At 41.8% G+C, this 24,530-nt stretch overlaps 1 long non-coding RNA gene across 2 annotated transcripts in view; it reads left to right on the top strand.

The window, feature by feature from the left end:
- Positions 1 to 24,530, top strand: part of LOC113626774 (uncharacterized) — a 153,384-nt gene that overhangs the window by 4,475 nt on the left and 124,379 nt on the right. The window contains exon 1 of one of the 2 annotated variants that reach the window (XR_003435265.1): positions 23,165 to 23,207. The exons of the other annotated variant lie outside the window; for it this stretch is intronic. This is a non-coding gene — a long non-coding RNA (uncharacterized LOC113626774). Of the gene's footprint in view, positions 1 to 23,164; positions 23,208 to 24,530 lie in introns of those variants that run through there. 2 annotated transcript variants of the gene reach the window in all.

Below are 24,530 nucleotides of genomic sequence, written 5' to 3'. Positions count from 1 at the left end.
GAGTCTAAAAAAATGGTACTGATGAACCTAGGGGCAGTGCAGGAATAAAGACACAGACATAGAGAACGGACTTGAGGACACAGAGGGGGAAGGGAAAGCTGGGACGAAGTGACAGAGTGGCATGGACATATATACACTACCAAATGTAAAACAGCTAGTGGGAAGCAGCCACATAGCACAGGGAGATCAGCTTGGTGCTTTGTGACCACCTAGAGGGGTGAGATAGGGAGGGTGGGAGGGAGACACAAGAGGGAGGAGATATGGGGATGTATGTATATGTATAGCTGATTCACTTTGTTATAAAGCAGAAACTAACACAACACTGTAAGGCAATTATACTCCAATGAAGATGTTTAAATAAAAAACAAAAAAAGAAAACATACATTTAAGACTTCAAATTTTGACCCAATCTCATGGCCATTACCTGACCAAATATATGAGTTAACTTATTTGAAGTAACTCAAATAAAATAATTACCTATTCATAAAGAAAAATAAATAAATAAAAGCAGGAAGATGCATCCTACAGTTGCCAATAAAAACCAACACTGCCCCCACCCACCCCACCAGTGCACTGAGTTATCTGTGCCAGTGCTTGTTTCTTCCACTATGAGGAATTCATACAATATATTAAAAGCATATATAATATAGAAAATAAACTTATGGTGCAGTTTCACATATAAGGTACCCCCAAAGCCAAATTCCTTTGGCTAGGTGTGTGATAAGAAACCAGCATGATATGGAAATCCTGTGGCTTGATTTCTGGCATTTTTTAAGCATCGAGTAATGCAAAGTTTGCAAAATGGCAGCCCACAGGCCACATGTGGCCTCTTGACATGCTTAAGTTGGCTTTGCCTGGTGTTCTTAAAAAGCTGTAATTGAAAATATGGGGAGTTTTTGTTTTTAATTTGAATTTCTGGGTGTTCTTGCTCTAGGTTTGTGCTTGCTCATGGCAATAATTGATAGGCGCTCAGCACCACTGTCCCTCTAGGGAATGGGCGACACGTAACAAGGTGCCAAATTCAACTCAAGTGCATGAAGTTTGAAATTTCAATTCCTAAACCCCAGAGTTTGCTTTCTTGTTGTTCTGCCAACCCTGTTTGCTACATCTCCCACTTACTTCCTGATAGTTTCTTGTCAATTTTGCTCAAGGTAGGCTGTGAAATAGGACAAACTGGGTGGATTTGTTCAGGGCTCCTCTTAGACTCACTTTTTATTTAACTTTTACAAAGTGGACTCTTCACTAACGTTGACCAAATGCCCAGAAATCACCTGGTGAGCTCCTTTTAAAAAATCAAAACAAGCAAGCAGACATAAAATATGTGGAAAGGCTGACAAATTTAGCCGTTTGGCATGGCATTTAAAAATGGATATAGCAACATTTTTAATGTACTCTTTCAAATGTCATGACAGCTGTCCAAATTTGTAATTTTAAAATATATTTTATGTTATCACATACATTTGCTCTACACTTTATCAAATATATGACTAATACGGGAAAACAAATATGTTTGCCACCCGGCTGACTCATGATCCTTGTTGGAAACTCTTTGAAGGATCCACAAAAAGCCCCTTGTGACAGAAAAAAGGGGCCCCTATGCTAGCACTTTTTTTTTTTTCTCCAGAGAATTTGTTCAGGGATCAGTTTTGTTTCTCCTTGGGATGGAAGGCACATATCACATATGTACCATAGAATCAGACCCAAATAAAGAAGATGTTTCTTATCTTAAAGACCTCGGGATGCTCTTTTATTTTTTTAAAAATCTCCCCAGTTTTATTGAGATATAATTTTCATATAACATTGTGTAAGTTTAAGGTGTACATGATGATAGGGTATACATATATATTGTAAAATGATTACCACATTAAGGCTAGTTAACACATCCATCTCCTTACATGGTTACTGTTTTGTGTGTGTGTGTAAAATATGTTTTCAAATTTACCCTCTTAGCAACTTGCAAGTATGCACTACAGTATTGTTAACTATAATCATCATGTTATAATTAGATCCCCAAATCTTATTCATCTTCTAACTGGAAATTTGTACCTTTTGACCACCTTCACTCACGGGGATGCTTCTTTAAATCATTCATTTATACAGGTACCCATTCACTCATCGATTCATTCACTCAATGAATATTTATAGAACAATTACATCTGTGTGACACCTATTATTATGTTGTGATGGGCTTAAATACGTGAAGCAAAATTCCTGTTTTTTAAGGAGAACTTTTAGTTTGCTAGGGCTGCCATAACAAAGTACCACAGACTGAGTGGCTGAAAAAACCAGAAATTTATTTCTTCACAGTTCTGGAGCCCAGAAGTCTGATATTAAGACGTCAGCAGGGTTGGTTCCTTCCGAGGACAGTGAGAGAGAAGCCATCCTAGGCCTCTCTCCTCGGCTCATAAACGGCTGTGTCCTCCCTGTGTCTTTGTACCGTCTTCCCTCTGTGTGTGTCTGTGTCCGAATTTCCTCTTCTTATAAGGACACCAGTCACATTGGATTAGGGCCCACCTTAATGACCTCTGTAAAGGCCCTGTCTCCAAATATACTCATACTCTGAGGTACTGGGAGTTAAGACGTCAACATGAATTTTTTGTGGGTAGGGACACAATTCAGCCCATAACAGGAGCTTATAACTGTTTCTATACTGTAAATTAGAATACTTCTATTCTGCTCATTGGTCCTGCTGCTTCTACTAGCAAAGGAACATCTATTTCACTGTCACTAGTGCCCCTCCCCGACCCTGTTCATTTATTCCTAAACTATGCTGGTCTAGATCATTTCAGAAGCTGTAAGGTGATGATAAACAGAGCCGACTCTGGAGACACCAAACTCCAGAAACTGGACATGGAATGGAGATGCAGGCTAAACGGTCCACATTTCAGGTGCACCAGTGTGAAACGTGGAGGGTCAGCTAGCGGCCCTAAAAAGTTCTCCTTGCCGTTTCTAATAGAATAACGTGCCATGAAATGTGGGTGAATAGATAAGGGAGAGCCAGTCAGGATAAGCCAGAGAGGAAAGTTCTGGGAAGTTGAACATAAAGGTAATACAAAGCCAGGAACATGAATCACATAACTCTTCCTGCGTGAGGACAAAGGGAGAAAGGACCAGTGAGAAGAGAGAGAGCCGGGACTACAGGTGGATTCAGGGGACTGTGCCATGAGGCGTGGGTGGAGGACACCCTGATGAAAGGCCTGGGCTGACATGCTTAGACCAGATCAGCCGGAGCCCAGGAAGGAGCCTGAGGGAAACCGGCTCTGGGGCAGAACTGTGAGGTGGAGGCATCTTCTTCATTCTACCCTTTCCCCAAACCTCTTACTCTCTTGGCCTTTTCTCTCCAGCATCTTCTCTGCTTCACTTTTCTGGGGTCTAAGCTGACACAGGGTAAAGTGAGAGCAGAGAAAAGTCTTCATCTCTCTCAAGAGCATGTGAATTTTATTATGAAACTCCCGGAGGTTAAAATGCTTCCAAATGCAAAGGAATAAGTGATAGGCACTGGAGTTCATGTTTGTCCAGGGGTTCCTTCCCAGCATACTCTCAGATCACATCACGGATTGAACCATTTCACGTTCATTGAAGTGGGGGGCTGGCTCTGGACCCTTCTCTCTAACAGCATTTCTCAAACTTTAATATATGTGTTAATCACTGGGATCTTGTTAAAATGCAGATTCCCATTCAGAGGGTCTGGGGTGGGTCCAGGCTGGTCCATGAACCACATTTCAAGTAGCGCGAGCCTATAGGATGATGGTGCCCAAGGAACCTCGTTCGGTCATTCGGGACCTCAAGGCTCAGTGGGATTCCCAGGTTAAGAAGTAAAGATACCCCTTTTGGCTACAACCATCACCTTAACTTTCACTTGCTCCTATATTCATTAGCAAGGGTTAGATTAGAGGGAAAAGAAAAATAACAATAGCATTCTTAATTGGATCCCTGGAAGAGATGCTGCATTTCCACTGATTAAGGCAATTAAAGGTGCAGACGCTGCTGCTCAGAAGCTGACATCTTCAGGTGTCTCATAACCAAAATTAATACCGCTGCTAGCTCTGCCACCTAGTCAAGCTGTAAAGTAAATTAATTACTGCAACCAAACTAATAATAACAGTGCAGGCAGAGTTGTAGCAATCTTGTGGCTTACCATTGGAGGCTGAGCAGGGACTTTTGCCTCTCTGCTACCCATGAGCGCAGCCCAGCAATTGCTGACTGTAACATTTCTATTGTATGGTTTATGCTAAATATGCATATCTTAATTGCATTAGTCAAAATAATTAGCTAATATGTTTTTGCATAATGACGAGGTAAGCAAATATCACCATAGCTCAGTGGTTCATGCATGAGTAACTTTGGAAAATTAATAGACTCCCAATTTCCTAATTATCTGTCTTTTATTCCATGCTCAAACAAAGAAGTGCTACCGCACACTCCTGAGCATCGTGTAATTTAGTTTGCACCTTGAAAAATTTAAAGCACCTGTGTTTGTTTTGGTCCCCTTTTGCAGGAAAGGGATATAAAGAAAAATCCAGTTCCCTTCCTCTATTGGCCTTAAATTGAAATGTAAAGGAAGCTGTGGATCAATACATTTTAATTTCTACATGCAAGTGGGACCTTGGATGACAAGGCATTTTTAGTGCGTCAGAAGATTATTATAAAGTTGAAATGATCAAAATTCTTTCCAAAGTGACAGTGTGCAGCAGGTGCCTGGATGCATGTGGCATTTCTTCCCATGTCCTGTTTGCTGATGGCTTCCCAGTTTAGCTTAGCTGTTCCCCATTTCTTCACAACTACATGGCAATGGTGCCTTTCTTGTTGCTGACCATAACAGTCTTTACTGAGGACAGTATGGTTACTGAAAGCAAAGCTTGCTGTTTTGATTAAAATGCTGGGCGAACCACAACTCATTTCCTTTGGGTTCTATCAAATCTCTTTGGGCTTATGATGATGAACCAGGCTAGTACGCTGCGCTACCCTACAGAGCTCCTGATTTAACAGAACCTGGCCTTTCCTGCCAAAGGTGTCAGATCTTCCTCACTCTTCATGAGGAAGCATATCCTTAGCCTACTAATCTAATGCAAGAAGAGAACAGAAATCTGCCCGGGACTTCCCTGGTGGTCCAGTGGTAAAGAATCCACCTTACAATGCAGGGGACGTGGGTTCGATCCCTGGTCAGGGCAACTAAGGCCATGCGCCACAACTACTGAGCTCCCGCGCCTCAACTAGAGAGCCTGTGTGCCGCAAACTACAGAGCCCATATGCCCTGGAGCCTGCACACCACAACTAGAGAGATAAAAACCCGCACTCCACAACTAGAGAGAAGCCAGTGCGCCACAACAAAAGATCTCGCATGCCTCAACGAAGATCTGCGTGCCGCAACTAAGACCTGACACAGCCAAAAATAAATTAAATAAATAATAAAATAAATCTTTGGGACTTGTGACGCAGTGGTTAAAACTCTGCCTGTCAATGCAGGGGACATGGGTTTGGGCCCTGGTCCGGGAAGATCCCACATGCCGCGGAGCAACTAAACCCGTGCGCCACAACTACTGAGCCCATGTGCCACAACTACTGAAGCCCGCGCGACTAGAGCCCGTGCTCCGCAACAAGAGAAGCCACCGCAATGAGAAGCCTACGCACTGCAACGAAGAGTAGCCCCCTCTCACCACAACTAGAGAAAGCCCGCACACAGCAACGAAGACCTAAAGCAGCCAAAAATAAATATATAAATTTATTTTAAAAAATAAATAAAATAAATCTTTAAAAAAAAGCTTCAGAATTAAAAAAAAAAAAGAAAGAAATCTTGCCCAAGAGGACACTTGAGCAATAGGCTAACATCTTCTGAAGAGCTTGAAAGCATTCTTGCCTTGTGTCTTCCGATGGTAGGTTTCATGCCACCACTTAAAAGGAAGAGTGTGCCGGGGCCTGAAGCCCACCACATCTAGATGAAACCTTCACACCAAGCCCTACACCACCAAACAATAGCGAAGTCATTTAGGGAAGAAAGCAGCTGGGGGGAGGATTTCCCTGAAGTTTCCAATGAATCTTTAGCTTTCTGGAGGCTTCTGGGAAAACAAGTCTGCACCCTGAGAAGGCAGGAGACCTTCACTGATGTCACTTTGCCTCTAAACAAGCTCTGATTGGATCAATTCCCCCTGCAGATGCGGTATTTGTCAGGATTCCAGTCTTGAGACCACTTGGGCTGCCTGTCAGTGAACCTTGTGTAGGTATCTGGAGCAGGTAGCAGCTGTGGGCTGTAACATCCTCAGGGATTGTATTCATCTCCATGCTCATGTGCAAATCTCTAGGAACTATAAAAGGAATGTATGTAGAATTTGTTTTAATTTGTACATGGAAGTGTAACAGGCTTTAATTAAGATGAGGAAAGAGATGAAGACATGCTCAATGATGTGTGGGAGGCTGCAAAGATGGAACATCCAGTTTCATCGAACGATAGCTGGTACAAGAGGAATATGCTTGAAAGCTCGACTCAAAGTGTAGACCTTGGCTGGTGTGGAAGGGAAAGCTGTTCATTGCTGACCAGGCACCAAATTACCATAAGGACAGTTAAACACAGGAGGCAAAAGGAAAGAGAGAGCAAAGAATGATGGCTTAGTAGAAAAACTAATGAAGGAAGAGAAACAAAGGTCATAGATGGATATTCTGAGAAAAATCCCCCAATTCTCAAGATAAAAATGTAGAGAGAAAAATAATTAGAAGTTAGACCAGAGGATGGAAGCACATAATCAAAAGTGAAGTTGGACAGTGCATAGATGGAAAAAAATGGGGAAGAGAAGGCAGAGGACCTGAGGGACAAAGGAAGTGGCTGTCCTGTCCCCACGCCCCACAGATCAGCTTCTTGCTGCCTCTGATACCATGCCTGTGCCTGAGTTATGGAGAGCCCTTTATCCGGATTAGAAGTCAAGGGCAAAAGAAATAGGACATACTTCTCCCCCTTTCCTTAAGTCCCCAGAGTCTTCAGGGGAGGCAACTTATTGCATAATAGGAATCCCCCCGAACCCCCATAGGAATAAGAAAGCATCCCATAGGTGATGGCAGTGGCTCAGAGCAGGAGGGATGTGGCAGATAAGGCTGGAGAAGGTAAAGGAGCCGGGTCACACAAGACATTTTTGGCACAATCTGAGGAGTTTGAGCTGAATCCTGAGGCTAGCCGACAGCCAATAGAGCACAAGGTCAGCAAATCAATTGGAGGAAGCCATCAGAACCTGAAGATTTCCCAGGAGAGTAGCCAACCTTTACATGGAGAATGTGGAAGGCATATCTTTTGCCTTCAAAGAGCTAATATTCTTGAGTTAGGTGAGTAACTGAATAACTTTAAAAAAAATCCCAAATAATATATTAATAGAGAAGGCATGTCTCAGGAGAAGTAGAGCATGATTAACATGCAGATCCCTGATGCTTAAAGTGTGGTGCATGGACCAGCAGCAGCAGCATCACCTGGCAACCCAGGGATGCAGAAGCTCAGGCCACACCTCCTACTGACTTGAATCAGAATTTGAAAAAATAACAAAACCTCCAAGTGACCTCCCCCAAGTACAACTGGCCAAGGAATCTTGCAGAAAACAGTGCAAAGCTGTCAGTGAAGAGCGTAGATTTTATGAAGGAAGAGTAACATTTTGTTCAGTAGGGATTGGCTTTGTTATCTATGATAAGTCTGCTCCTTCAGTAGATTTATAAAGGCACAGGACAGGTCTCCTACAAAAGCGTGCAGCAGATAAAATGGAACAGCTGTCAGATCGATCCTCCAGGCACTCCCCCTGTAAGAACTTAGAATCTTGGGGAAAAGGGAGAAGAACCTTGGATTCCCTGAGAAAACGGGACTTATTCAAATTTAGATAGGCTTGCGTCTTGCACAGCTGGGTTGGAGAAATAGTTCCTGCTTGTTGCATTAGTTGAACTGGCTAAGCTTCGGGAAAGGCAGAATGGGAGGAAAGGAGGGAGGTGGGATTCCTTAGGCACAGCTTCCTTGATGCACACTCTACTCAAGTGACTTTGCAAAAATCCAAGTTTTCTAGAATCTTCCTAGATTAACTAGATCTAGACACTTAACTAGAATTTTTCAGTGTCTACCAAGCCGTTAAACAGTCCAGACCTCTTAGTACAGCTTTCCTGGCCTTGTGTGGACTGACTGTTGCTAACCTTTCTACTCCAGCCTATCTCAATCCTCATCCCCTGCTCTACCCATCACCGTGACGCCATATTGAAACGATCCATTCTCTCGCCCGGTTCACCTCTTTCTTCTCCACTCAGTGACGTTGCTCACACTGCTCACTCTTCTCGTAACAGCCCATGTCCCCTCATTTTGAATATTCTTTGGTAAATTCCTACTCAGGTTTTGAACTTCAGCTCACACCTCGTATCTCCCTTATGGCAGCATTAGGCACACTGCTCTCTCTTGTCCCATGGTGCCTCATACATTGCTCCATCCTAGCCCTTATGACCTTGTTGTAATTAATAGTCATTGTGTGTGTTTCCTGCTAGACTCTAACTTCCCTGATGCAGTGAACATATCTTATTCGTGTATTTCCATTCCTGTCATTATACCTCGGACATAATAGATGCTTAATAAATACGAATTTAATGAAAACACATGAATAAGTGAGCATATGAATAAATGAATAAAGGATGAATGAAGTCAGATTGTGGAGGGCCTTGAGTGCCAGGCGAGGGTAATTGGAACTCATTGTGCTGCTGTTGGCAGGACAATGCAGTAGCAGGGTGTGGGTGAGATGCACTGATTCAACTCACATGCTAAGAAGCAAAACTAGGAAAAAAAGAAAAACATGTGCATACAGAGAAAAGAGAAATTCAGCAATTTGCAGGAATTCAGAAAATTTCAATTTTCAGTGAGAAAAACAGCAACAGAAATCTACAAACTCATTTTCTAATAAGAATGTCTCATCTCTGCATCTGGGGATTTGGGCAGCTGTAGGGTGACAGGACTGTGACATGTTGTCTCTTTTGTACACTCCTTACTCCTTGTCAGGCTCTCCAGTAACCTCAGTCAATGGCAAAAATCACTAAGGAAACATGGCCTTACAAGATTACCAGCTCTAGTGTGTTCTGATGATTTGTGGATGTGATCTCAGATGGCTGTGCATTTCTCTATTATTATATTTCCAAGATTATTCTCACTTAGGCTATTGGACACATGGATGCGGCCAAAGGAGGTGTCATGGTTTGGAATGCTAACTAAAGGTGTACATAGCCGCCTGGGCCAGCACCAGTGGGACGCTTGTTCATGGGACAGGCCTTCTCTTTTGTGGGCACGTGGACAGAGACTTAGTTACTTCTGCTTCTTTTATTCATTGGAGTTGCAGAGATCTTGTGACAGTAAATGTACACATTTAGCAGACTTGCAATTGCCTTGGTTCTACGTTGCGCTAGCCTTCAAAGTATTTATTACAGTACAGCTATTAGAGCAAGGAATAAAGTCAGGGTCTTTCATGATCGATTCCAAATTTGGGGAAACATGCTGTGAATTTGGCAAAGGGGTTCTGTCTGGGGGAAGCTTGGAGAGCTCTCAACACAGCATTCCTAATGTAGGGCCTCAGTTCCCTCAGCAGCTTTGACTGGCTGTGGGATTCTTAATTCAGGTCTCCATTTTTTTCAGCATGTTATACTGGGCTGTTAAACAGCTGCTGTGTTTAACCACAGATGTGGGTGCATTTTATGGATGTGATTCCTGTGTGTGTGTGTGTGTGTGTGTGTGTGTGTGTGTGCCAATAAACAAACATGTGTATATTTAAAACCAATATTGACACAGTGTTAAGACTGAAATCTTTGCAGTCAAATCAGGAAATTCCAAAGTTACATTTCCTATAACGTATCCTTTTAGTCCCTTGCAGATCCTGTCTATTGCACCACAACCATTTAACTCCAAAACCGTATAAGGATCGACTACTCCAGACCTAAGCTGGCTGAAGTCATTTTGCGAATTATTTGATTTTCGAGGTGTTTTGATTTTACATCTTAGCTTCACGTTAACAAATCGAACTTTGATTTAGAAAGGCGGGAGAGAAACAAACGAATTAAGAAAGATGTTTTCATTTATGAGTCAAAAAAGAGACATGTCTAGTTTTATTCTCTGGTTAAGAATCGTTATCCAAATGGAAGCTGAAACAGCAGAGGAAGTGAAGTGCTCCTCATCTAGGTTCAACACTCATTGTTTCAACCTTCTATACTCAAAAATAGGAAATCATTTCTCTTCAAAATTGGCTTCTATTCCCTTCCTTAATGAGGGCAACAATCTTGCCAAATTTGAAGTTCACAGCTTCAGTCATTTTTCAATTGCAGAAGCACAGATAAAACATTTTGATTTTTTTTTTATGATGGAAAATATGCCATTTTCACTATCTAGGTGTATGGTACTATTCTCAGATACATCACATCGAAGTTTAGATTCATACGACTTCTCTGGTGTCTAAAGTGCTGGGTAGGTAACAGCAGTGGCATTTGTTGTATGATTGCATGTTGTCTAATGGCTACCCTTCCATTTGGTTCCCTTTTATAGCCATTATCTGGTTGGGGTGATGTGTTAACAGGTGTTGATGGGTGGGAGACACGATCTAGGAGTTAGTTATCTGACTCTTAACCTGGTGCCCCCCACGTTCTCACTTTTTAATCTTACTGTTTATTATGTTTCTGCCTTCTTTTTTCCTGCTTCCAAAATCTTCTGAGTGTTGCCAGAGAATAGGAGACAAATTGTGCAAATTAAATGTCAGGAAGTGGTACATTAGTAAGTGAGATTTTTGCCATCCATGGTACAGCCGATTCCCCTCTCTCTAAGCCAAATAATTCTCCAAGTTGGAGTAGGCTTGATGAATTTCTTTTTTTTTTTTAAGTTAAAGTATGACAGCTGCTTATTTTCATTTTTGTTCATCTGGTGAAACCAGAAGGGGCCCAAAGAAGTCATTAATGTCCACTGTGTGAGGGCTCTAGGAAATGCGTTGAGGGTAGAATGCGTGAGCAGTATTGTTCACCATATGTAGACTAGAAACATCCTTATGTTCAGGGTCTGTGGGTAAGAGAGGGAGTGTGTTATAATTAACTATATAGGACATATGGGGGACTAGAAAGTTTACTCCTTGGAGACTAGTTTAGTTATAAAATCAAACAAACAATGAAAACAGAGTCAATTAACAATGGCTCTATCAAATGTTGTCATGGAATGCCTGCGGTTCGTGGGGAAGCCCCCATGGTCAGGGGGCATGGGTGTGTCCTGACCCTGGGCCCCCTGTTTTCTGGACAAGGTGGAGCAAGCTGTATCAGATGGAAGCCAGTTCATAAGAGGATGGCATTTACAGAGAGAGGGCGAGGGGGAGGGGCTGGAGAGAGAGAGAGAGAGAGAGAGAGAGAGAGAGAGATGGGCTTTATCTGCCACTAAACACCCTCACTCTGTCTTCAACAAGGACCACTACAAAGTCTCCAAGTGAGTTCCCTCAGAGCCCATGTTCCAGTGGGTATCTGAGGGTCTTCTGCCAATACCGCACTCTGCCCGACTGTAGGGTCACCAAGAATTGGGTCAGCACTCCACGATCTGCTTCCTGTAGCGCCATTTCTGTGGACCAGGCAGCTCTGAGTCTCGCTGACCGAATCTTTGACAGAAAAAGATTGGTCTGACTGGTAGCTTGTGTTCTACAGGACAGCGAATATTTTCAACCTGATGCATCTGACCTTCCTCAAATCCAGACAAGCCTATATGCTTCTCAATCGTGCCCCCTGCCAAGACAGAAGGCAGAGAGGGCCAGACCCGGTGACTGCAGCAGAGAAGTTGGTTTGTAGAATGGTTTAGCAGGACAGTCTTTGATCGTGGTCCTTTACATCTGATGCCTTCCAGATGTTTCTTGAGAAAATGTTAACAGTCTTGAGGGCCTCATTTAATGTTAATAGGCATATTTGCAACATGTAGATTTACCTTCTGCACTGATTGTGATACAATTCGTAGTCACATGCGATCACATCCGTAGCTTGCTCAGAATCCTTCCATGGCTCCCTGCGGTCCTTAGGATAAAGTTAAAACTGTTAGCAGAGCTTATATGACCCTTCTTTCTCTGGTACTCTTGTGTTTTCATCCTCATCTTTCTTTACTCTACCCACCTCGTACTCTAGACGTTAACCGCTACTGATGTTCTTAGTTCCCAGAGATTCTTGAAAGCCTTCCTTGACCCCTCCTATCACCCTTCTCCTCCCCACCCCTATGTTCTGAATTTGTTTAGGTGTCTCTGCTATGTTGTCATATAGTGTTTTTTTTTTTTTAACATCTTTATTGGAGTATAATTGCTTTACAATGGTGTGTTAGTTTCTGCTGTGTAACAAAGGGAACCAGCTATATATATACATATATCCCCATATCTCCTCCCTCTTGTGTCTCCCTCCCACCCTCCCTATCCCACCCCTCTAGGTGGTCACAAAGCACTGAGCTGATCTCCCAGTGTGATGCAACTGCTTCCTACTAGCTATCTTGTCATATAGTCTTGAGTAGTTTTTCCATACTTCTGTCATAAATATTTACCTTATTTCTTGTATTTGCTTGGTTGTCTGTCTTTCCAACAACACAATAACAATTTCTGTGAGATTAGGGACCACGTGCCTGTCCTGTTCCCCTTTGGATCCCTTTACGTAGCACAATTCTTGACACATAGTAATCAATGAATATTTGTTAAGTGCTTGAATGAATAATTTTTATCAGTGCTAATAATATTAAATGAGCACTTATTAGCCTAATGATTTTTTAAAAATTAACTCTAAAAACATATGTCCTTCCTTAACTTTGTTCTGTGTTGAACTCTCTTTCTTCTAGAAGTTTCAATATGGTCTTTGGGCCCAAAGCATTAAAGCTGTGACCTAAAAGGTATGAAATAAAAGTTCCTTGGAGTCGTATAGAACATTGTCTAGATTTCATAGCCCTAGGGCTGCTTTGTAGATCAGACCAGCTTCTAACAAAACCCTTGGAGCATTTGAATATTTTAAACTGGTACTAAAATGTGCCCACTTCAAGTAAAATTCTTTTGTATAATGAATGTCTGCATGGTTATGTTTTGGTGCACAGATTTGTGCCTCTAAAAGGGATGAGCAGCCAGGAGCATACACTCTGAGATTTCTGTATCTTAGTCAATGTATAAGGAAGTGGAGAAACTCAACAGGAAAGGCATAGCGTCTTGAGGCTCATCCAAAGATAGCCCTTCTAGAAGGAGCAGGCAGCTGGCTCTGCCTGCAAAAGGTTTTGCTCTCGGCCAACATTGATGCCTAAAATGCTTCCCACAAGAGTCCTCTTAGAAGTCATTGTTTCATTATTGCCTTGAACAAATGCCTGTTTTAGAGAGGAAACACATTAACCCATTAAACCCATTCTTGTGGATCAGGTTCAGTTTAGATCAGCTAGGCTACCTCTTGAAGTGAGAGAACAGGATCCTGAAGAACTGAAATGCCAACCATAAACAGCCATTGTCAAGGGGAAGAGAAAGCAGGAAGCAAAGGAAATGTTAAACCTGTAGGGGGTTAGTTGGAGGCTTGCAGCTGGAAGGTGGAGTGGCAAGAGGTAGAGGGTTGGACAACCATGGCTACTCTGTGTGTGTGTGTGTGTGCTAAAGACCTGGGATCCCAAGGCCATTGAAGGAGGTGGCCCTGGTAAGTTTCAGCTCTTGGATTTGTCCAGCCCCATCCTGGTGGTCAACCCCATGCTTCTCTGAGACAGGAGATGGGAGGGGCAAGATACACAACGGTGCCTCAGTTTCTCTAGCTGCCACACTTGCTATTGAGTAGAAATCAGACTGATATAAACTCTCAGGATAGATTGTAAGCATTACCTGGTTCATCTCACATTCTTTGATATCTTTGCCAAAAGATATCACATAAATAACAGATATTTCTCTGTATTTGTGGAACACACATTCATTCAGTTACAATGGAATTGGAACTAGTAATGTCCTTCTGATCTCTTTGCTTGCTTTTCAAACAGAAAAATAATCTGAGTTTCTGGGCCCACATTTGTCCAGTTCCTCCTTTTCTCATCCCAGTTGCTGTGGTACTTTCCCTCCTCTGATCGATGTATAAAGTATGAAGGTTTTCCCAGGTGAAGAAAATCCAGGGGAAAAATTGGACAGAAAAACTGGCTAATGACCAGAGTGGAATTTAACCCATATTTGAAGTCTCACTTTCAATAACTGGTGAGGGTGATACTTCTGGAGTGTACGAACCAGCTGGTATTAGCAAAAGTGTGAAGATCTGCTGATGGAGGAGGGGGCAGGGAAGGTTTGTGGGTGTGTTTCAAAGTCTGTTGGATGCAACTGGTTTAATTTCCTTTGTTCATCTGCTTTAGTGTTTGCAGTGATTTGAGAGGATGGTTTTCTCCCCACTCCAACACATTCGGTGAAGTGTGCTGATACTGTCACTCATTAAGCTGTTGGCAGGATTAAGTGTTGTACATTCCGTTTGCATCAGGAAATCCTCTTTTCGAGGACAATGCAAGTTACAGAGTCTGGTTCCATCTAGAGCTCAGGCTTGAGAGAGATAGAAGTAGAGACAAAGAGAGTCAGAGAGAGAGAGAGAGATAGAGAGAGAGAGAGAGAGAGAGAGAGAGGGAACCAGTGAAAAAGATGGGCAGAGACAGAGATAGAGTTACCAAGATAGGACAAAGACACCCCAAGAGAGTTGGAGAACCAGAGGTAGACAGATGAAAAGAGAGACAAAGATAGAACGACTGAACAAGATGAGCAGAGAACTGGAGAGAGTGAGAATGGAGAGAACTGGAGAGAGAGAGAAGAAGGTAGACAGGGGAAAGATAAGAAGGGGGAAAGAGCCAGGGGCACTGGAGGACAGGGAGGAAAGGGGAGGGGGAGGGGAGGGAGGCAGAGAATCTTCCATGAAGACCCAGTCTTAGTTTTTGAAGCCTCCATGATATTTTGATGTTAGGGGTCACCCATATGTACATAAGATTTTACTAGCGAACAAAATCCAGGGAGAAGTGAGGGCAAAGAGGCTGCAGCACTGACTCACCAACTCCTCAGAGAAGTTACAGGCGCTGAGGTAAGAAGGCGAGGGGAAAACAAGTCATAAAAAATATTAGACAAAACTCTCTGAGAGGTTTATGCACAAGTCTATCTTGTTTTTTGCAACAATTTCTCAAAAGTGATCTGTGGAGTGAATTTCATGTATCAAATCCAGATTTCCCAAAGCTGGTTGGGTGGAGATGTTTCCCTCTGGAAGACGTTCAAGCTGTCCTTTAAAGAACTTGTCTGTGTTCATCTTGTTGCCCATTGTTCGTGACACATCGAGGCGCCCAAGCTGGGGGCATGTTCTAGTCAAGGCAGTTTTGGTCCCAGGGGAGAGAAACCCACTCAAGTTAAAAGGGAACCAAGCAATGAAAATGATTCTAGGACTAATCGTGCTACTCATATTAGACAGAACTACCATTTGTTGAGCTCTTGCCATGGGGCAGGAACAATATTCAGTCCTTTAAATGTAATGTTTCATTGTATCCTCACAGCAATGAGGAACAGAGGTGCAGAGAAATAAAATGATTCGTCCAAAGTTCTCTAGGATGTGAAGCCAGGCAGCAAGGTTGTACTTCACCTGATACAGATGATAACAGCTGAACAGGTCTATCTGTGTATCTATTTATCTATGTATGTATGTATGTATGTATCTATCTATCTATCTGTCTATCTATCTATCTATCTATCTATCATCTACATTCTCACTGAGAAAAATTGATCATTTTCTCTGCAAGGCAGTTGGAGTTCTAAAGAATAGATTCATTACCTGTCAGCTTCACTGACTGTTCCCAGAGCTTTGCATGGGGTTGTAGATATTAGCAAGATACCACCATACATTCATCCTTGATGTCCTACAGAAAACCTCAAATATCTTGGAAGTTCAGTCTATCTGTTTGATCCTTAAAAGGCCTTAAAGTAATGATTACTTCACATCTGCGTTGACCAATGAGACCGGACGGAGGTGGAGCAACCCTGGGTTAAACTGTTTAAGGCGTTGGATTCTAACCCTGGAAACTGGAACTTGACTTCCAATACAGCATTTCCCAAAGTGTGTTCTTTTGAACATAAGTTTTATGAGATGTTATATAAAGGAAAGTTTTCAGGATCAGGAATGTTTAGGAAATACTGGGTTAGTCATATTTTGGTAGGTTTCTTTTCTGCAGAAATTCTTCTTAGAAACAATGTATATCTGCATTTGAGTCATTCCAATAAGATTGTCCTTCTCCTCCATTCCCATCTACACAAATCCATGCATTTCCCACTTTTCCCTGGATAGCTCATTTTGTACTCATCACATACTGCCTTGGTTTCATTTTTTTCCCCCTCTTTTTATTTATTTTTTTAACACTCTTTATTGGAGTATAATTGCTTTACAATGGTGTGTTAGTTTCTGCTGTATAACAAAGTGAATCAGCTATACCTATACATATATCCCCATATCTCCTCCCTCTTGCATCTCCCTCCCACCCTCCCTATCTCACCCCGCTAGGTGGACACAAAACACCAAGCTGATCTCCCTGTGCTATGCAGCTACTTCCCACTAGCTATCTATTTTACACTTGGTAGTGTATATCTGTCCATGTCACTCTCTCACTTTGTCCCAGTTTTACCTTCCCCCTCCCTGTGTCCTCAAGTCCATTCTCTACGTCTGCCTCTTTATTCCTGTCCCACCCATAGATTCTTCAGAACCACTTTTTTATTTTTTAAATTCCATATATATGTCGTAGCATACGGTATTTGTTTTTCTCTTTCTGACTTACTTCACTCTATGTGACAGTTGCTAGGTCCGTCCACCTCACTACAAATAATTCAATTTCATTTCTTTTTATGGCTGAGTAATATGCCATTGTATACATGTGCCACATCCTCTTTATCCATTCATCTGTCAATGGACACTTAGGTTGATTCCATGTCCTGGCCATTGTAAATAGAGATGCAATGAACATTGTGGTACATGACTCTTTTTGAATTATGGTTTTCTGAGGGTATATGCCCAGCAGTGGGATTGCTGGGTCGTATGGCAGTTCTATTTTTAGTTTTTTAAGGAACCTCCATACTGTTCTCCATAGTGGCTGTACCAATTCACAGTCCCACCAGCAGTGCAAGAGTGTTCCCTTTTCTCCACACCCTCTCCAGCATTTATTGTTTGTAGATTTTTTGATGATGGCCATTCTGACTGGTGTGAGGTGATACCTCATTGTAGTTTTGATTTGCATTTCTCTAATGATTAGTGATGTTAAGCATCCTTTCATGTGTTTGTTGGCAATCTGTATATCTTCTTTAGAGAAATGTCTATTTAGGTCTTCTGCCCATATTTTGATTGGGTTTTTTGGTTTTTTGCTATTGAGCTGCATGAGCTGCTTGTAAATTGAGGAGATTAATCTTTTGTCATTTGCTTCATTTGCAAATATTTTCTCCCATTCTGAGGGTTGTCTTTTCTTCTTGTTTATGGTTTCCTTTGCTGTGCAAAAGCTTTGAAGTTTCATTAGGTCCCGTTTGTTTATTTTTGTTTTTATTTCCATTTCTCTAGGAGGTGGGTCAAAAAGCATCTTGCTGTGATGTATGTCATAGAGTGTTCTGCTTACGTTTTCCTCTAAGAGTTTGATAGTGTCTGGCCTTACATTTAGGTCTTTAATCCATTTTGAGTTTATTTTTGTGTATGATGTTAGGGAGTGTTCTAATTTCATTCTTTTACATGTAGCTGTCCAGTTTTTCCAGCATCACTTATTGAAGAGGCTGTCTTTTCTCCATTGTATATTCTTTCCTCCTTTATCAAAGATAAGGTGACCATATGTGCATGGGTTTATCTCTAGGCTTTCTATACTGTTCCATTGATCTATATTTCTGTTTTTGTGCCAGTACCATACTCTCTTCATTACTGTAGCTTTGTCATATACTCTGAAGCCTGGGAGCCTGTTTCCTCCAGATCCGTTTTTCTTTCTCAAGATTGCTTTGGCTATTTGGGGTCTTTTGTGTTTCCATATAAATTGTGAAATTTTTTGTTCTAGTTCTGTGAAAAATGCCAGTGGTAGTTCGTTAGGGACTGCATTGAATCTGTAGATTGCTTTGGATAGTAGAGTCATTTTCACAATGTCAGTTCTTCCAATCCAAGAACATGGTATATCTCTCCATCTGTTTGTATCATCTTTAATTTCTTTCATCAGTGTCTTATAGTTTTCTGCATACAGGTCGTTTGTCTCCTTAGGTAGGTTTATTCCTAGATATTTTATTCTTTTTGTTGCAATGGTAAATGGGAGTGTTTCCTTAATTTAACTTTCAGATGTTTCATCCTTAGTGTATAGGAATGCAAGAGATTTCTGTGCATTAATTTTGTATCCAGCTACTTTACTAAATTCATTGATTAGCTCTAGTATTTTTCTGGTGGCATCTTTAGGATTCTCTCTATATAGTATCATGTCACCTGCAAACAGTGACTGTTTTACTTCTTCTTTTCCAACTTGGGTTCCTTTAATTTCTTCTTCTTCTCTGATTGCTGTGGCGAAAACTTCCAAAACTATGTTGAGTAAGAGTGGTGAGAGTGGGCAACCTTGTCTTTTTCCTGATCTTAGTGGAAATGTTTTCAGTTTTTCACCATTGAGAGTGATGTTGGCTGTGGGTTTGTCATATATGGTCTTCATTATGTTGAGGTTAAGTTCCCTCTATGACTACTTTCTGGAGGGTTTTTATCATAAATGGGTGTTGAATTTTGTTGAAAGGTTTTTTTGCATCTATTGAGATGATCATATGGTTTTTATCCTTCAGTTTTTAATATGGTGTATCACATTGATTGATTTGCATATATTGAAGACTCCTTGCTTTCCTTGGATAAACTCCACTTGATCATTGTGTATGATCCTTTTAATGTGCTGTTGGATTCTGTTTGCTAGTATTTTATTGAGGACTTTTGCATCTCTGTTCATCAGTGATATTGGCCTGTAGTTTTCTTTCTTTGTGACATCTTTGTATGGTTTTTTATCAGGGTGAGGTGGCATTGTAGAATGAGTTTAGGAGTGTTCCTACCTCTGATATATTTTGGAAGTGTTTGAGAAGGGTAGGTGTTAACTCTCTGTAAATGTTTGATAGAATTTGCCTGTGAAACCATCTGGTCCTGGGCTTTTGTTTGTTGGAAGAGTTTTAATCACAGTTTCAATTTCAGTGCTTGTGATTGGTCTGTTTATATTTCCTGTTTCTTCCTGGTTCAGTCTAGGAAGGTTGTGCATTTCTAAGAATTTGTCCATTTCTTCCAGGTTGTCCATTTTATTGGCATAGAGTTGCTTGTGGTAATCCCTCATGATTTTTTGTATTTCTGCAGTGTCAGTTGTTACTTCTCCTTTTTCATTTCTAATTCTATTGATTGCAGTCTTCTCCCTTTTTTTCTTGATGAGTTGGGCTAATGGTTTATCAATTTTGTTTATCTCCTCAAAGAACCAGTTTTTAGTTTTATTGATATTTGCTATCATTTCCTTCATTTCTTTTTCATTTATTTCTGATCTGATCTTTATGATTTCTTTCCTTCTGCTAACTTTGAGGTTATTTTGTTCTTCTTTGTCTAATTGCTTTAGGTGTTAGGTTAGGTTGTTTATTTGTGATGTTTCTTGTTTCTTGAGGTAGGATTGTATTGCTGTAAACTTCCCTCTTAGAACTTCTTTTGCTACATCCCACAGGTTTTGGGTCGTGGTGATTTCATTGTCATTTGTTTCTAGGTAATTTTTGAATTCCTCTTTGATTTCTTCAGTGATCTCTTGGTTATTTAGTAGTGTATTGTTTAGCTTCCATGTGTTTGTATTTCTTACAGATTTTTTGCTGTAACTGATATCTCGTCTCATAGTGTTGTGGTCGGAAAAGATACATGATATGATTTCAGTTTTCTTAAATTTACCGAGGCTTGATTCGTGATACAAGATATGATCTATCCTGGAGAAAGTTCCATGAGCAGTTGAGAAGAATGTGTATTCTGTTGTTTTTGGATGGCATGTCCTGTAAATATCAATTAAGTCCATCTTGTTTAATGTATCATTTAAAGCTTGTGTTTCCTTATTTATTTTCATTTTGGATGATCTGTCCTTTGGTGAAAGTGGGGTGTTAAAGTTCCCTACTATAATTGTGTTACTGTCTATTTCCCCTTTTATGGCTGTTAGCATTTGCCTTATGTATTGAGGTGCTCCTATGTTGGGTGCATAAATACTTATAATTGTTATATCTTCTTCTTGGATGGATCCCTTGATCATCATATAGTGTCCTTCTTTGTCTCTTGTAATAGTCTTTATTTTAAAGTCTATTTTGTCTAATATGAGAATTGCTACCCCAGCTTTCTTTTGATTTCCATTTGCATGGAATATCTTTTTCCATCCCCTTACTTTCAGTCTGTATGTGTCCCTAGGTCTGAAGTGGGTCTCTTGTAGACAGCATATATATGGGTCTTGTTTTTGTATCCATTCAGCCAGTCTATGTCTCTTGGTGGGAGCATTTAATCCATTTACATTTAAGGTAATTATCGATATGTATGTTTATATTACCATTTTCTTAATTGTTTTGGGTTTGTTATTGTAGGTCTTTTCCTTGTCTTGTGTTTCCTGCCCAGAGAAGTTCATTTAGCATTTGTTTTAAAGCTGGTTTGGTGGTGCTGAATTCTCTTAGTTTTTGCATGTCTGTAAAGCTTTTAATTTCTCCATCAAATTTGAATGAGATCCTTGCTGGGTAGAGTAATCTTGGTTTCAGGTTTTTTCCTTTCATCACTTTAAGTATGTCCTGCCACTCCCTTCTGGCTTGCAGAGTTTCTGCTGAGAAATCAGCTGTTAACCTTAGGGGGATTCCTTTGTATGTTATTTGTTGCTTTTCCCTTGCTGCTTTTAATATTTTTTCTTTGTATTTAATTTTTGATAGCTTGATTAATATGTGTCTTGGCATGTTTCTCCTTGGATTTAACCTGTATGGGGCTCTTGGCGCTTCCTGGACTTGATTGACTATTTCCTTTCCCGTATTAGGGAAGTTTTCAACTATAATCTCTTCAAATATTTTCTCAGTCCCTTTCTTTTTCTCTCCTTCTTCTGGGACCCCTATTATTCGGATGTTGGTGTGTTTAATGTTGTCCCAGAGGTCTCTGAGGCTGTCCTCAATTCTTTTCATTGTTTTTTCTTTATTCTGCTCTGTGGTAGTTATTTCCACTATTTTATCTTCCAGGTCACTTATCTGTTCTTCTGCCTCAGTTATTCTACTATTGATTCCTTCGAGAGAATTTTTAATTTCATTTATTGCGTTGCTCATCATTGTTTGTTTGCTCTTTAGTTCTTCCAGGTCCTTGTTAAACATATCTTATATTTCCCCATTCTATTTCCAAGATTTTTGATCATCTTTACTATCATTACTCTGAATTCTTTTTCAGGTAGACTGTCTATTTCCTCTTCATTTGTTTGCTCTGGTGGGATTTTACTTTGCTTCTTCATCTGCTGTGTATTTCTCTGTCTTCTCATTTTGCTTAACTTACTGTGTTTGGGGTCTCCTTTTCGCAGGATGCAGGTTCATAGTGCCTGTTGTTTTTGGTGTCTGCCCCCAGTGGGTAAGGTTGGCTCAGGCTTCCTGGTGGAGGGGACTGGTGCCTGTGTTCTGGTGGATGAGGCTGGATCTTGTCTTTCTGGTGGGCAGGACCACCTCTGGTGGTGTGTTTTGGGGTGTTGTGACCTTATTATGATTTTAGGCAACCTCTCTGCTAATGGGTGGCATTGTGTTCCTGTCTTGCTGGTTGTTTGGTATGGGGTGTGCAGCATGGTAGGTTGCTGGTCATTGAGTGGAGCTGGGTCTTAGCTTTGAGATGGAGATCTCTGGGAGAGCTGTTGCCATTTGATATTATGTGGGGCTGGGTGGTCTCTGGTGGTCCAATGTCTTGAACTCGGCTCTCCCACCTAAGAGGCTCTGGCCTGACACCCGGTGAGAGCACGAAGACCCTGTCAGCCACATGGCTCAGACGAAAAGGGAGAAAAAAAAGAAAGAAAGAAAGAAAAATAAATAAATAAAATAAAGTTATTAAAATAAAAATATATTATTAAAAATAAAAAAGTAATAATGAAAAAGAAAGAACAAAGGGAGCAACCAATCCAATAAACAAATCCACCAATGAGAACAAGTGCTAAAAAGTACACACACAAGAAAAACCAAAAAGAAATGGGCAGACAAAGCCCTAGGACAAATGGTGAAAACAAAGCTATACAGACAAAATCACACAAAGAAGCCTACACATACACACTCACAAAATGAGCAAAAGGAAAAAAAAAATATATATATATATAAAAGAAGAGAGCAACCAAATCAATAAACAAATCTACCAGTGATAATAAGCTCTAAATACTAAACTAAGATAAACATAAAACCAGAAACAAGTTACATGCAGGAAGCAAACCCCAAGTCTGCAGTTGCTCCCAAAGTCCACCGCGTCAATTTTGGGATGGTTTGTTTTCTATTCAGGTATTCCACAGATGCAGGTACATCAAGTTGATTGTGGAGATTTAATCCACTGCTCCTGAGGCTGCTGGGAGAGATTTCCCTTTCTCTTCTTTGTTCGCACAGCTCCGGGGGTTCAGTTTTGGATGTGGCCCCGCCTCTGTGTGTAGGTCACCTGAGGGTGTCTGTTCCCCGCCCAGACATGATGGGGTTAAAGTAGCAACTGATTAGGGGGCTCTGGTTCACTCAGGCCGGGGGGAGGGAGGGGTACGGAATGTGAAGCAAGACTGCGGCGGCAGAGGCCAGTGTGACGTTGCAGCAGCCTGAGGCGCGCCGTGCGTTCTCCCGGGGAAGTTGTCCCTGGATCACGGGACCCTGGCAGTGGCGGGCTGCACAGTCGCTCGGTAGGGGAGGTGTGGAGAGTGACCTGTGCTCGCACACAGGCTTCTTGGTGGCGGCAGCAGCAGCCTTAGCGTCTCATGCTCCTGTTGATAGCAGCGGCTTTCGCCCGGCTCTGAAGCTCATTTAGGCATTGCTCTGAATCCCCTCTCCTCGCGCACCCCAAAACAATGTTCTCTTGCCTCTTAGGCAGGTCCGGACTTTTTCCTGGACTCCCTCCCAGCTAGCGGTGGTGCACTAACCCCCTTCAGTCTGTGTTTATGCACCAACCCTGGTCCTCTCCCTGGGATCTGACCTCCGAAGCCCGAGCCTCAGCTCCCAGCCCCCACCCGCCCCGGCAGGTGAGCAGATAAGCCTCTCGGGCTGGTGAGTGCTGGTCGGCACTGATCCTCTGTGCAGGAATCTCTCTGCTTTGCCCTTTGCACCCCTGTTGCTGCGCTCTCCTCCGTGGCTCTGAAGCTTCACCCCTCCAAACCGCATCTCTGCCAGTGAAGGGCCTTCCTAGTGCGTGGAAACCTTTCCTCCTTCATGGCTCCCTCCCAGAGGTGCAGGTCCCGTCCCTATTCTTCTGTCTCTGTTTTTCCTTTTTCCTTTGTCCTACCCAGGTACGTGGGGAGTTTCTTGCCTTTTGGGAAGTCTGAGGTCTTCTGCCAGCATTCAGTAGGTGTTCTGTAGGAGCTGTTCCACGTGTAGATCTATTTTTGATGTATCTGTAGTGAAGAAGGTGATCTCCACATCTTACTCCTCTGCCATTTTGAAGGTCTGCCAGTTTCATTATTTAACATTTGGTGAATCCATGTTTTACTTGCGCACCTAGATTGTGAGTCTCTTGCAATTAGAACTTAAGCTTTCTTGTAGTTTAAGCCTAGCACTGTGCTATTTAGATCATAGGTACTCAATAAATATTTGTTCGTTGAGACACCAGCATGTGAAAAAATGATGTGTTTTAGTTTGATTCCTTGGACCTGCACTACCCCCAGGCATCTTCTGAGACATCAATTTGGATACAAGTTGTTTATCTGGGAGGTGATCCCAGGAAGCCCAGATGGAGAGTGGGGAATTACGACAGAGAGTGAGGAAGTCAATGAAAAGTATATTAATGAGTGGGTTACAGCTGTGGGCAACTGAGGCTCCATCCTGCTGGGGACTCAAGGACAGGCTGTAGAACACACATCTGGGTGGTACCACTGAGCAGAGATGAATCTGGTTTACTTTCTACTAAGCTCTGCCCTTGATTGTGCATTGGTCCTGGGGTGTTAACACCTTGGCACTTCCAGCCTATGGGGCAGTATAGCTGGAAAAGCCCTCAGGCAGAGAGACACCCGGAGCCATCAGCATTGGAACGCCACAGGGACCTCTGGGAATAGAGGCAGGGCACTGGTGATGACCTGTCACATTATCCAAGAACAGCATTGGTTAACTGGCCTCCTCTAGTCCCAGCAGTTAAAAATTTTGCACTCGTTCAGTCTTGTATCAATAAATGAGCAGTTTTCTTGCCTGGGCTAACAAATTACATTTTTCCTGCTTTTGGAACCAGCTGCTACATATCTCCCCACTGCCTCAGTGGAAAATTGTCCTGTCAGCAGTATCACAATGTGATTTCTTCATCAAAGGTCATTGCCAATTATTTCATAAAAAACTGAAGCTTCAGTAATTACCTGATTTTTATCTTTTTTTAAAAGGTAGGTC

This window comes from Aethalodelphis obliquidens, unplaced genomic scaffold (genome assembly GCF_003676395.1).
Source record: "Aethalodelphis obliquidens isolate GAN/ISIS:26980383/991018 unplaced genomic scaffold, ASM367639v1 scaffold19, whole genome shotgun sequence".
NCBI lineage: Eukaryota > Metazoa > Chordata > Mammalia > Artiodactyla > Delphinidae > Aethalodelphis > Aethalodelphis obliquidens.
Note: the sequence above shows the minus strand (reverse complement) of the source record. Positions and strands in the feature narration are given on the sequence as shown.